Source organism: Acipenser ruthenus, chromosome 19 (genome assembly GCF_902713425.1).
Source record: "Acipenser ruthenus chromosome 19, fAciRut3.2 maternal haplotype, whole genome shotgun sequence".
Classification (NCBI taxonomy): Eukaryota; Metazoa; Chordata; class Actinopteri; order Acipenseriformes; family Acipenseridae; genus Acipenser; species Acipenser ruthenus.
The window spans coordinates 26998943-27011470 of record NC_081207.1 but is presented as its reverse complement, the minus strand read 5'-3'; positions in this window follow the sequence as shown (position 1 = coordinate 27011470).

Here is a 12528-nt window from a genome sequence, read left to right as displayed (position 1 = left end):
AGGGCTCATAGGGTTTGGATCCAAGCTGATCTTGTTTTTGTTCTGTAAAGTGTAGTCTGATAGCAACCTTTCTTGTAGGACTAAGATAAATACATTTCACATAAGTGGAGTTTACCCAGGGGAGAATTCGGGCTATGGATGCTAAAGAATTGCAATGGCCCAAAGGCATAATAAACTATTTAAAACAATATAACTTGGTTTATGGGAAGCCTGCACATAAGGGGTGAATTGTGCTGGACAGTATGAGGTCACTGCCCCATTAATGCAAGTATGCCTTGTCTTCATCAGACCAATAGCACATGAGACTATTTCTGTTATCACAATTATACACAGATGTTCATCACAATTGTCCACAATAGAACATTTTTAACATGATCATTATAGGCAATAGGTGGGTGGATTTGCTTAAATGCCAATGGTGAGGATTGTGGTATTGTGGAAAAGGAAGGCTCATCAGTCCCCAAAAATCAGGATTTTGCGTGAACCTCAATAAAAACAATTAGGTTTCAAATATGTTGTCAATGTTTCTGTAAGTTAAAAAACATGCTAAGTTTGAGAAACATTCTACAACATTGTATCACACATGCTTTGTAAACAAATGTCTTAAGAGGTGGGGTTGAAAACCCAAGCCACTATGTCTAAAACATGGGTCCATGTTTTGACAAACAATGGATTTGTAAGAATTTTCTCGAACATTCTTTTCAACTAAAGTATTGGACAGTAAAGTTACCTTTGAGACCTCATCCCTGGGACATAAAAGTAAGGACCCTCCATTAGTGGAGAGTACTGAGGACACATTTTAAATAAAAGGAGGGACAATTGGAATAATTAACCTGTGAGAGAATGGGATTGGGACTGTTTTCAGGAGAAGATGCTTGTTCTACAAAGTAAAGTGGACTGACAAACTTTCTTTTGTGTTTCATCGCATTTGCCCCATCTTAGAGCAACCGTGGTTTTGTGTTCAAACTGCTAGTCTGCGTCCTTGGGTACAATACCAATCTCACAGACTCCTGCTGGTGATTGCAGATGGAAAAAGCGAAGATACCAAGGTACACAGACAACCTCACCACTTAAAATATGAACTGTTACATAGCCTTTCTAAATATGGTACATTACAGAACTTAGATGTGTTATGAGTAGAGTTGTTATTATCCTACAATAGCTCACTTTACATTGCAACTTAAATTTTAAACAATCTAAAACTATCCAGTACAAAATATGAAAACATCAACTCGAGACTCTTAACTGTGGCTGTGCTCAGTTGCCTATCTGGTAATGTTAAAGTAATATATCTCAGCAACACTCATAGAAGATTGCACATCTAAATAAATTCACATTGAATAAATGCATTCTATTCATATTTAACTGGCTGTTTTGTTTGTTTAAGCAACTGTGACTGTTTTTTTTTTTAAGTTATCCTATAACTAAAAAATCTATAATACATTTTAATCTATAATACATGTGTTTCGTAAATTGCATACAGTAAGTAAAGGAGATTATGGTTATGCCACTGAATGTCAAGAAACCGTCTGTAAAGCCTTCAACCTTTTTTCCATTGTGTCACAATCAGTGAAATCAATGAAGACCACTCATCTCTGAAGCCACCTTCTAACTGGTCCTGTAGCTTTTCATTATATATAAATAAATAGCTATTAGGTGTCTCGATCTTAGCCATATACCACCTATGAGCCAAAGACAGATGTATAGAAGATAGAGGAGCACCGCAATGATCAAGAAAACAATCAAGCCTCTTTCTCAGATATTCAGAGCTCTGAAGAGTTCTGCTAATAAAAGAGAATAACAACACTCTCATTAAAATGTGTATGATTCAATAATACGAACACTACTACGACTAATGCAACGACTACTAGTAATAATACTACTACTAATAATAATCACTGATGGCATCCAAATACAGGGACATTTTCAAAATATAAAGATCAAAATGAGTTAGTAGTAGTAGTTTGTGCATTATCATGTGTAATTATGTTTGTGTTTTTTTTTTCTTTTCCATGATGCATTCATACTTCAAATTGATACAAATCAGGCAGTGATAAATTGGGCAGTTTCCTCAATTATGGATAAATGGAAGCATGGTATCAAGATACACCCCTGCCTCAACCACCAACAACACAAGGTTTGTATGATGTTATCACTATTAAATTAAAATAACACCCACGGGCACAGCACTTAGACGTGTGTTGTAAATCCATGTCAAAATAAGAAAGGACAGGATTAGATGTTGTTGTTTTTTTCAGAAATAATAGTACTACTTTCATAGCTACCTCTGTTTTATAAAACAAATACAGTTTAATCCCATTGTCCATAGTCAAATTACATAAATGGTCACAGCACCCATGAGCCCTTCACCGCAGGGCACAGGCCAGTGCTAGAATTAAAAATTCAGGTCAATGACATAGCTAATTAGTCAAAGAAAGTGTGTTGAAAAGCATGAGACACAGCATTGTAACATGCTGTTTGGATCTGGCAGCAAGCCATACTATTATCTAGAAACATCTGAGTCTTGCTCTTAGCTGATTAAAGTTTCACATACTAGTATTAGCACACCTTACATGAAATGGTTCCAGTGTTATCTGGCAACCGTGTTGTAAAATTAACAAAAACACCAAGGCTTTGTTAAACGTGTGCATGCTTACAACCTTCATGTTTGAGATCAGGTGGGGTTATGACTTTGTTTAAGACAAATTAATAAATACAGAAAGTACAAATGTGTAGGGTACAATTCAGTGGAGAATGTGGGTAATTGTAACAAACAGAAGTATAGTATGCATTGCAAAATGTGGTGAATTTTAATGACAGGTGGCACAAGCTGTAGACAGGTATGGTGTAAATAAATACTACATGAACCTATTTCAGTTGTGATTTTAACTGGAAAAGACATACTTAAACAGTGTTATAACTCGATAACATGATAGGAGCACATTTTCAGTGCCTGAGACATTTTATTCAAGCTGCTCAACACACAAGGAGCCACCCAGAAGTTGCCCATTATGAAGAACTGGCCTTTAGCTTGCAGTTAGAAGGTGAACTGAGCAGTATTTATAGTACATGTACGTATTTGTAGTTTAAATTCCATGTGATATGATTGTATACTATCATAGAATTATATGACAGCGAACATATGTGTATCGTGGAATATCGGTGGAGTAGAAGTTAACAGACCAAGGCTACCTTTATTTAGTCTATAATTGCCACAGTTTAAAAAAAAAAAAAAACAAACAGTTCAATTATTTATTTATTTGTTTATTTTTTTGCTATACATGCATCATAAAAATACTGTGCTTTGTAAAAGGCATGTATGAATAATGCACAGAAAGATTTTACCAATAGCAAAATTTATATTGATCCAACTCCATTTAACTTTAAAATCAATTCACTTCCAATCTATGCACTCACAAATGCAAATCACTTTCTCTGTTAAAGTTTGGCAGACGTCAACACAAAAGAAGCAATTCCACCTGCTTTAGTGTCTATCTGGTTGCCTGATAATGTCAATCAATAGGAAAATTCATTTCCTTCCATTCACTTATAAACAAGATGTCCGCTCTTCATTCTAATACAACAGAAATGTGCACCGGACTACATTAAAAGTGTTTTAGTGCTGTTGAGGAGATAAATATTTTATTAAGATTCATATTTCTCAATTACGTTTAACCACTTAGATACAAGTTATATGAGTGTGTTACAAAGGCTTTCCTAGGATTCTTTTTTTATTTTTTTATATGCTAGTGTTCCGGGAAGTCATTCTACACTGGCAAGAACTGACGGTAACTGTTAAGTCTGTGAAACTATCAAAGACATGAAGGATGTTCACTGTTAAAACCCATCTGAACATTAAGGCTAAGGGATTATATCACTATGCTGTGTGTTTGCTCTTATTGAAAAAGTATAGTATCGGGGTGGAAATAAGTCTTTTGCATAGCAGTTTTACTCATTTCAGGGTTCATGACAAGCTTGATTAGTCACAGTGTATAGGTAACAAGCTCAGGTATGTCCTATTAAACTCATAGTAAAACCAGAAATCGATTAAACTGCTATGCAACGGGAGTCTTATTTCCATCCCTCCAGTATCATTGCACATGTAAGAATTAACATGTTGATTAACCGTGACAGATTAGCGGCATTTATCACTGTAAACCAGCTGCACTGCAAAATTAAATAGCAGTCGTCTATTGTATGTATTGCTTTGTACAGTTCAGTTAACTTGATGTTGATCTTCTCCACAAGGTAAAACATTTTTACATAAATAAATGCTGCCTTGTTCAGTTCAATATGTAGGCTTATGCCAGGGCCAGATATACTGAATACCCGTTGCAGTTTCCCTACATGTTCATCAACACAAAAATGACAGTGGAAGTTGCAATGAATTGTATTCATTGTCAGCTTCTTTCTGGTCTTGTTGCAATATGAATTACCATACCAATTTGGAAAACATCAGATTACTGTTCCAATGTACAGCGTACAGATTGCAGGACTTGCCAGAGTGTATTTGGAGTATATTACAAAAAAGTGTCACAAGAAATCCCTTCCCTTTAATCCTTTCACATAAAACGTTATTTATTTAAAACCCCATAGAATTTACTCTGATAGTACAGCTGTACAGGTAAATACTTTGGATTAGAAGCTGCCTGGGCCACTAAACTATTAGCTGCATGTATTTTCTGAGTGGCTTAAAAGGCCACATGTAGTAAATATACCACATTTAAAATGTAGTTTAATGTAGTCTTCTTTTTCCTGGATGGATGAGGCACTGTGCTCATTTGTGAGGTTATTCTTGTGGAAGAATGGCATCCTTTAAAATGTATGCTGTCTAATTCTCCTAGTTTTAAATGCATGCTCATATTTTACCATGTTTAATGTAAAAACTTGTGAAACAGCACAATGGGTAATTGGTACAGGAAATACACAATGCAGCGATAAGGAAACTTGTCAGTTGTTAAAGGGGAAGAAAGGACAGATAAATGATTCCCTGCAGGTGGACTGTGTTATCCTAGGTGGATTTTCACTTGGTTGGTTCAGGTGTTGCTCTTTAGGTCTGATGTCGCCCCCCCAGCCATAATTATTTTGTAAAAGCCATGCCAGTTTACAAACATGTCTACCTGTTTCTTATTTTAAGGAACAGTTTGATGAGGAATTACAATATAGTGTTTGTTTTTTTTTTTATCAACTTGATTTTGTTTTTTGTATTTACAGATGCTGCTTACACAGTCGCAGTTAGACAGGTAGAAGCAGCCAAAAAAAGGGAATTGGATTAGCAAAACATAAAAGCGTAAGTGTTGTGGCTTGTACTTGTTTGTTTGCTATATAAAGTAACCATAAGTCAGTTTGCCTTTCTATCCCTATAAAGGGGATTGCTAGGATGGCTGATCCCATTTATGTGTTCCTTATTTTGGAGCTCCTGTGGTGGCAAACCTAGACTGGGACCAAATCAAAACTTTGACAACCCGCTAATCGCACTTAACAAAACTGTATTTAATAGCATTTTTGTAAGTATCTTATTTCTTCTACTCATAAAAAGAAAACGCTATTAAATACAGTTTTGTTAAGTGCGATTAGCGGGTTGTCAAAGTTTTGATTTGGTCCGGCCGCTAGTCTCATAGAGTGGACATGGCTTCCAAAGTGATAATTACTGTTAGTCAGGGTAATCCGCAAGCAAGAAAATGTGACCTTAAGAAGTCATGGTGCCAACAGGACTATCTAGCATTACATAAAATAAGTCTCCTAGTGAATGCTTGCATTGTTGCATTATTTTGATTATTCATGTATTACTTATTGTGAGGAATTAAACATGTATTTCTATAATCCAGCGGAACAGCAAGATCATTTCCCATTTCATTTTGAGTGATTACAATGAATCTTAAAGTATACATTATTACAGAGGTAGAATAGTTTTCCTGAAAGGTTAATTAATTGATTATCTCCCTCTACTTGTAGAGTAGGTCTCAAGTTACCCTTTAAGAATTATATACACAGGTGCTGCACTGCAACATTTCTTGGTGATGTATGTGCAAATTGAACTTTCCAATAGCTGGAATCTAGATTTTAATACCAGTATACTAAATATTCGCAAAGATACTACACATTTTTGGTGCTCCAAAAGATTTCCAAAATCTTTTGATATATTTTATTAAAAAAAAAAAAAAAAAAAAAAAAAAAAAGCAATGTATTTGTACCTCGTTTTTCTTCCTTTTATTTTTAAACGCAAAACTGTTTTAGTTTTGGTTTTAAAAATTGAATTGGTTAACTCTCACTCCCATCTATGTGCAGAGTGGGGGAGCGGCAGGCAGTTAAGACAGACTGTGTGCTTTAGTGTAGTTTGGGGAGTGAGATCACATGGTCTCTTTGTTGTTCTGTCCTTTTTTATTTTTAGTTTGTATTTAATGGTTGATTGTTTTCTTTCTTTGTCAGCGTTCACATCCTTTGTTTAAGGGGAGACAAACCAATCTTTGTTATCTTTTGTTTACCCGTGCACTGGTGATTGTTGGGGGTGTCTGTCTTTTTGTTTTGTGTTTATTATATATATTAAAAAATACAATAAACTAGATTTTTTTCTCCAGGTGTCATTTGGTGTAGTCCCCCAATGGATATTTAAATAGTACTACTGTGGCTAATAATAATAATAATAATAATAATAATAATAATAATAATGTATAATGTGATATCTTGTAACAATTGTAAGTCGCCCTGGATAAGGGTGTCTGCTAAGAAATAAATAATAATAAAATAATAATAATAATAATAATAATAATACAATGACTTTGTAGAAGAGGCAGGCCATCAATGGAAATGTAGTGGGAAATGTGGAAATCAATAGAAAAAAAAAAATTAGTAGTAGCTTCCTTTATTAAATCAGTGGGGGTTAAAAGTTCTATCAACGTGAACATTCATTAGTTGGTATGTTGGTATTATCCTGTCGTATCAGTGTGATACAAGGGTGATTGGCAGTTTTTTATTTATTTTATCTTATTTTATTTTATCTTATTTTAACTTATGACACACATCCTTTTGAAATATTGGTATGTTTATAATGGAATGAACACTATTGGAATTTCATACATTATTAATGGGTCAAATAAAAGACAAGACCTGTACCAGCCCTCTTTCTTACACCCAGGTACCCACTGGGAATGTGAACAGTATGAAGACTTGGCAAGGATGGCGGATTAAATGAACCAATTAAAACACTGAACTCTCGACTACCGCTTATGTACAATAAGGCATATAAAAATCTGAGGTATCGGGAACCAAGTTATCTATAGTCCTGCTTCTCCCAGTTGGAAGTGGTTGCTGTACAATGAGAGTATAAATTAGATTTAAGGAACAGATTTAATATCCCTCAACACAGACTTTTCTGTCATTTATAGAACAAGCCTAGATATGGTAGTTATTTTCCTGAAGTAGTCTGTCTATTACTGTCTATTCATTTGAGCTGGCTGGTAGTATCTAATGAGAGAACTGAGGATTAGAAATATATATTTTTTTTCTTTCAAAGAATAGATGGCAAATTTGTGCTGTGATTTTTTTCCCCTCAAAAAGTGTGAGTTGTCCATTATGTAGATATGTTAAGTAAAACCTACTGAAGACTAATTCAAAATAAATAAAAATAAATTGGCCATACCTCAAGCTGATTAGTACTAATTGTGGTATATATTAACATGATTTTTTACTTTACTATTTGTGCCCAAGCATTTTCATCAGACTGGGTTTCCTTATTACACTGAATATACATTCTCACAATATTTCTCCAATGTGAAATCACTGTTTTTTATTTATTTTAAAAAATTTTGCTCAGCAGATTAGATCAGGTCAAGATGACAACACTAGCATATTTTAACAAAATATGATTTTAGTGAGTAATTGCCTTCACTTGTCTAAAAAGGTGAAAGTACAATACATATAGTTGCTGAAGCATAGCATAGTATTATTATTATTATTATTAATAATAATAATAATAATAATAATAATAATAATAATAATAATAATAATAATAACAACCATAAGTGATGCTTTTGCAGTTAGAGTATGGTGGTGTAGTACCACAAACTCTTGGTCTTAATATGATTGTAGAACAGGGTGCATTTAAACATTGCAATAGTTTCAGTGTTCAAATGACATCAATAGAGTTCCATTAAACAACCCTCAGTATAAACAAATGCTACACGCTATGCATAGTGGGACACTTTAGAACTAAACCTCTCCCCGATGGTTCCTGTTTTTATATTGGTTTTTGTGTGTTTTGTTAATTAGACAGAACACTAATTAATATACAGATTCAACAGAAAAAAATGATATATTGTAGCAACTACCAGGCTTGCATAAAAATAAGTTTGTGGTTTTCGTCACACTGGTTCGGGTGTGTGCAAAAGGGATAACAAGCACATTCTTTCCATTTGTAATCTGAAAATAGCACAATATACTGGTAAATGTTAACACTTGGCAGAACTGTATTCCAATTGTCCCATATGCAAGTCTTTGAAGTAAACCTGACACTTGAATTATTGAGATCATCTGTGCTTATTTTGAAATTTTGAGATTCTATTCGCTGTTCTTAATGACCCATGAGATAAAATGTTGTGCACTGGATTGAATAATACAAAACTCAACAATGCTGTGATTTATGTGTAAAGAAATGTCTGCTGGGTGATATAGTTATTAATGATGGTCTGATTCATATCACTAGGCCTGTCTGTAACTGTCAGTCTTGGGGAGAATGTTGAAAGGAAGATCAGACTTGTAGCACCTGAGCTGCATTCAGCATGCACATAGTACTAGTTGGGATAATTAGGTTTGAAAGTGTAATCAGATGTAAAACAGAACCTTTCTTCAGATAAGACAGATAAGATATTTATTGCAGTGCAGTAACAGAAGACGAGGACGTTTTCAGTGTTAATAATCAATAGCCTTGAGTTAGGAGATTGTTGGCAGAGCAAAGCCTTCAAAGACTGTTTAGTTATGCTTTTAGAGAGCAAGGAGGTGACACATGTACTATGTTTCTTCATGTGCCTGTTAACCTTTCTGTCTTTAGACCAACCTGTCTTGTAAGAGCAACCCCTCACCTCTACACCTTCAAAGGAGAATTTAGAAGAGCTGCTTTTTATTATTGATGCATGCTGGGAAAGCTTCCAGGTCATCAACATGCTTCCCTGCCACAGCTGACTTACTATTTATTCTTGAAAGATGAAAGGCATCCATTTCATATGGCTGCACAGGTAATTCTATATATTTAATGCACTGGCATAGTGTGGCACCATATTGTCAGCTGTATCCAGCTCTGTGTTTTCAAATGTTTTCAAAAGTGTAATCAATTGTGGAAATTCATATGTTACAGAATGGACATTTGTACTTATTCTGTGATGTAGTATTCTCTCTCTCTCTCTCTCTCTCTCTCTCTCTCTCTCTCTCTCTCTCTCTCTCTCTCTCTCTCAGCATCTCGCCTAGGAATGTGACAGGAGGCATTTCTATAAGTAGTATAAGTAGTTCAGAAAGTTACTAGCACTTTCTTCCCAATTCAAACGAGCCTCTCAGTCTCCCAGGTCTTGTGCCTAGTGCTTTGAGCCTGCTGTCCATCTCCTGTATATGAGCGAATTGCAGTCATTTTTGACAGACCTATTTGTAAGTGACTGATAGATTACTGTGGTTGATGAAGCCTTGTCCATCATACAGCATGCCGAATGCTACATTGCAGTAAATTAGCTGAGCAATGTGTGCCGTTAGCTGAACTAGCTACTGGGCTATACTGTGTCTTGCTAGAAAAGTAGCCCTGAAGGTAAATTAATCTTAAACTTCAAATGGTTCCTCAAAAAATGAAGGTAACCAGGGTGCAATTAAACATTATGACAACTGTGATTCAGAGACAATTCAGCTTGTTTTTGTATTTGTTCTGAGAATGCATTTGTTTCACCTTTGTTATTGCTTGCCCTATACCTTTTATCTCCAAAACGTTATTGAAATCCAGCACTAATGATTATTCAAATGTCCATTTGAATAATCTAACAGAGAGCTCCCTTTACATCTGCACATTTCTGAATCTGAATCGTGCACACACCTATCCATCAACAAAGAGTGAAAAGAAGTCCGTGAGCAGCAGGTTCATGATTTTTACAGTGGTACATAGTGTGCAGACAAGCTGCGGATTCAATAATAAATAGACCCCCATGTGTCTCGTTTATCTTCAAATTAAACAGTACTGTACTCCTGTGATGGCTTCTTTTTGCACCTCTCGAGTCCCAGCAGATCTGTGGGGCAGGATTAGGACTACAGTCTAAACTCATATATCCAACTCTCAATTATACTGCACACTCAGATATACATCATAGTCAAGGGACAGGCAGAGTGGACAGTATATGCATTCAGATATCTGTCACTCTCTTTTAACAGCAGTGTGGAGTAGTGGTTAGGGCTCTGGACTCTTGACCATAGGGTCGTGGGTTCAATCCTGGGTGGGGAACACTGCTGCTGTACCCTTGAGCAAGGTACACACTCCATATGCACGCACACAGACACACACTAATGCCGTGTCCCCCATATAAATATATATATATATATATATATATATATATATATATATATATATATATATATACGTATAAACAAATTATTGTACACCAGATTATTTATTTATTTATTTTTTATATCATCACAAAACTATATACAATCATCACTTTGGTTACGAATGGTAGTGACATCTACTGTCAACTCTACAATGACAATATTTATGATCAATGGATTCTACCACCATGTATGAGCTTAGAGTTATAAATAACAATTGATACAGGATACGCAGGTTACTTCAAACACATTGTATTGTAGCGGCAGGGCCCCGCAAAGAATATAGACTCTGTTATGGACTGGGGAAGGGGTTGGGACTTTGTGCTGTACTCATAATGTGCCTACGTTGTGGAATGAGTTTGAACCTGTTCACCGGCCCCCTGCTTGTCAGTTCTGTGTGTGTGTGTGTGTGTGTGTGTGTGTGTGTGAGCGGATACTGATGGGCCAATGGAGTGGGTGGAGTCAGCATCCAAATAAAGGCCTGTTTTGTGCCAATTGGGGAGAGTAGTAAGGGAGAGAGAGGAGAGAGAAAGAAAGTGGCGAAAACGGATTAAAAATAAAACAGCAGTTATCACTGCTTTCGTCAATACCTGTGTCAGTCTCTTCATTGACAGCCAGAACCCCCGCATACAGCCGTACACATTAAATATATTGCAAATATATGAATTCGCAGTGCGAAAAATGACGGATTGGCAGGAACACGTTTCGGAGGACGTGTGTTCCAGCCTCCGTTTCCTGAGTCGCAGTGGGTTTGCAGCGGGGCATACCAAATTGTGGAGAAAACCGGGGTAAAAAACCATTGGCGACAACTAAATTAAAAAAAAAAAAAATACATAAATGAAATAAAATACTTAGAGCATAGAATCACATGCCTTGTTAATGCAGCTACAGATCTACTCTTAGATTATGCTATTGTTTAGGATATCATGCTGAACCAGATCAAAGGATCCAGAGTACTTTATTTTCTGACTGCACCATTTCACACAGCATGGCATTGGGTGATAAAGTATGATTGACACACTGTGTGAGATGGTCTAATAATTTCTGCATTTTGAATTCTATTAGTCAAGACTGCAATGGAAGCTTTTGGATGTTATGAATGCTGACCCAATCGACTTTGATAGTCATATCTAAAGGCTTTTTTTCCTCATAGATTTACACAGAGTCATAAATGTATTTTTTCAGCTGTGGAGGCATGATTTTTTTTTTTTTAAAGAATAAATGCCCTTGTTTTTTAGATTGAAGAAAAGCTTCCAAGAAAAAGGGGTCATTTTGTGACAGCTCGTTATGGAAGGCCTTTCATATTGTATGCATTCCAACTGCTAAGAAAGAAAATTGTGAATTGTGAAACTGGACCTGTCTATTCATACCATGACTGTTGAAAATGAATTAGAGTTAACTCTGATGTAGAAAAAAAAAATCCTGTGGGAAACTTTTATTTAGATTCTATTTTGTTCATTAAATTCAACCAATGCACATATGAAGGAAAAATTACCTACAAGAAGAACGGTAACGCTATGTTTACAGTCTGAAAACATACTGTGATGCCCATGAGTATTGCCACCATGTACTCCCTAAATGAATTATTTTGACAAAATATACTTTTACTAGTTTATAACATACATAACATAAGATAACATACATTTAAATTCCAATACATTTTACAGTTAGTCTAAAACAACAATAAACTATACTATGTTTAGTAAATACATTTCTAATAAATGACTGACACCCAGTCAGTGTATATTTTATTCAAGTAGTTTTTTGCTTTTTAATAGTACCTGTGTTACTTTTATTAGAGATTCTTATGTTGTTGTTTTTTTGTTTTTGTTTTTAATTAACACATTTTATTTGTACAACAATGCATACATTAGCACTGTTATGGCCCTATCTGTTATAGTTTTCACTGTTACAAGAGTGAAAAGTTTTTACTTTGTTAATAGTGTATTGAACGTGCAT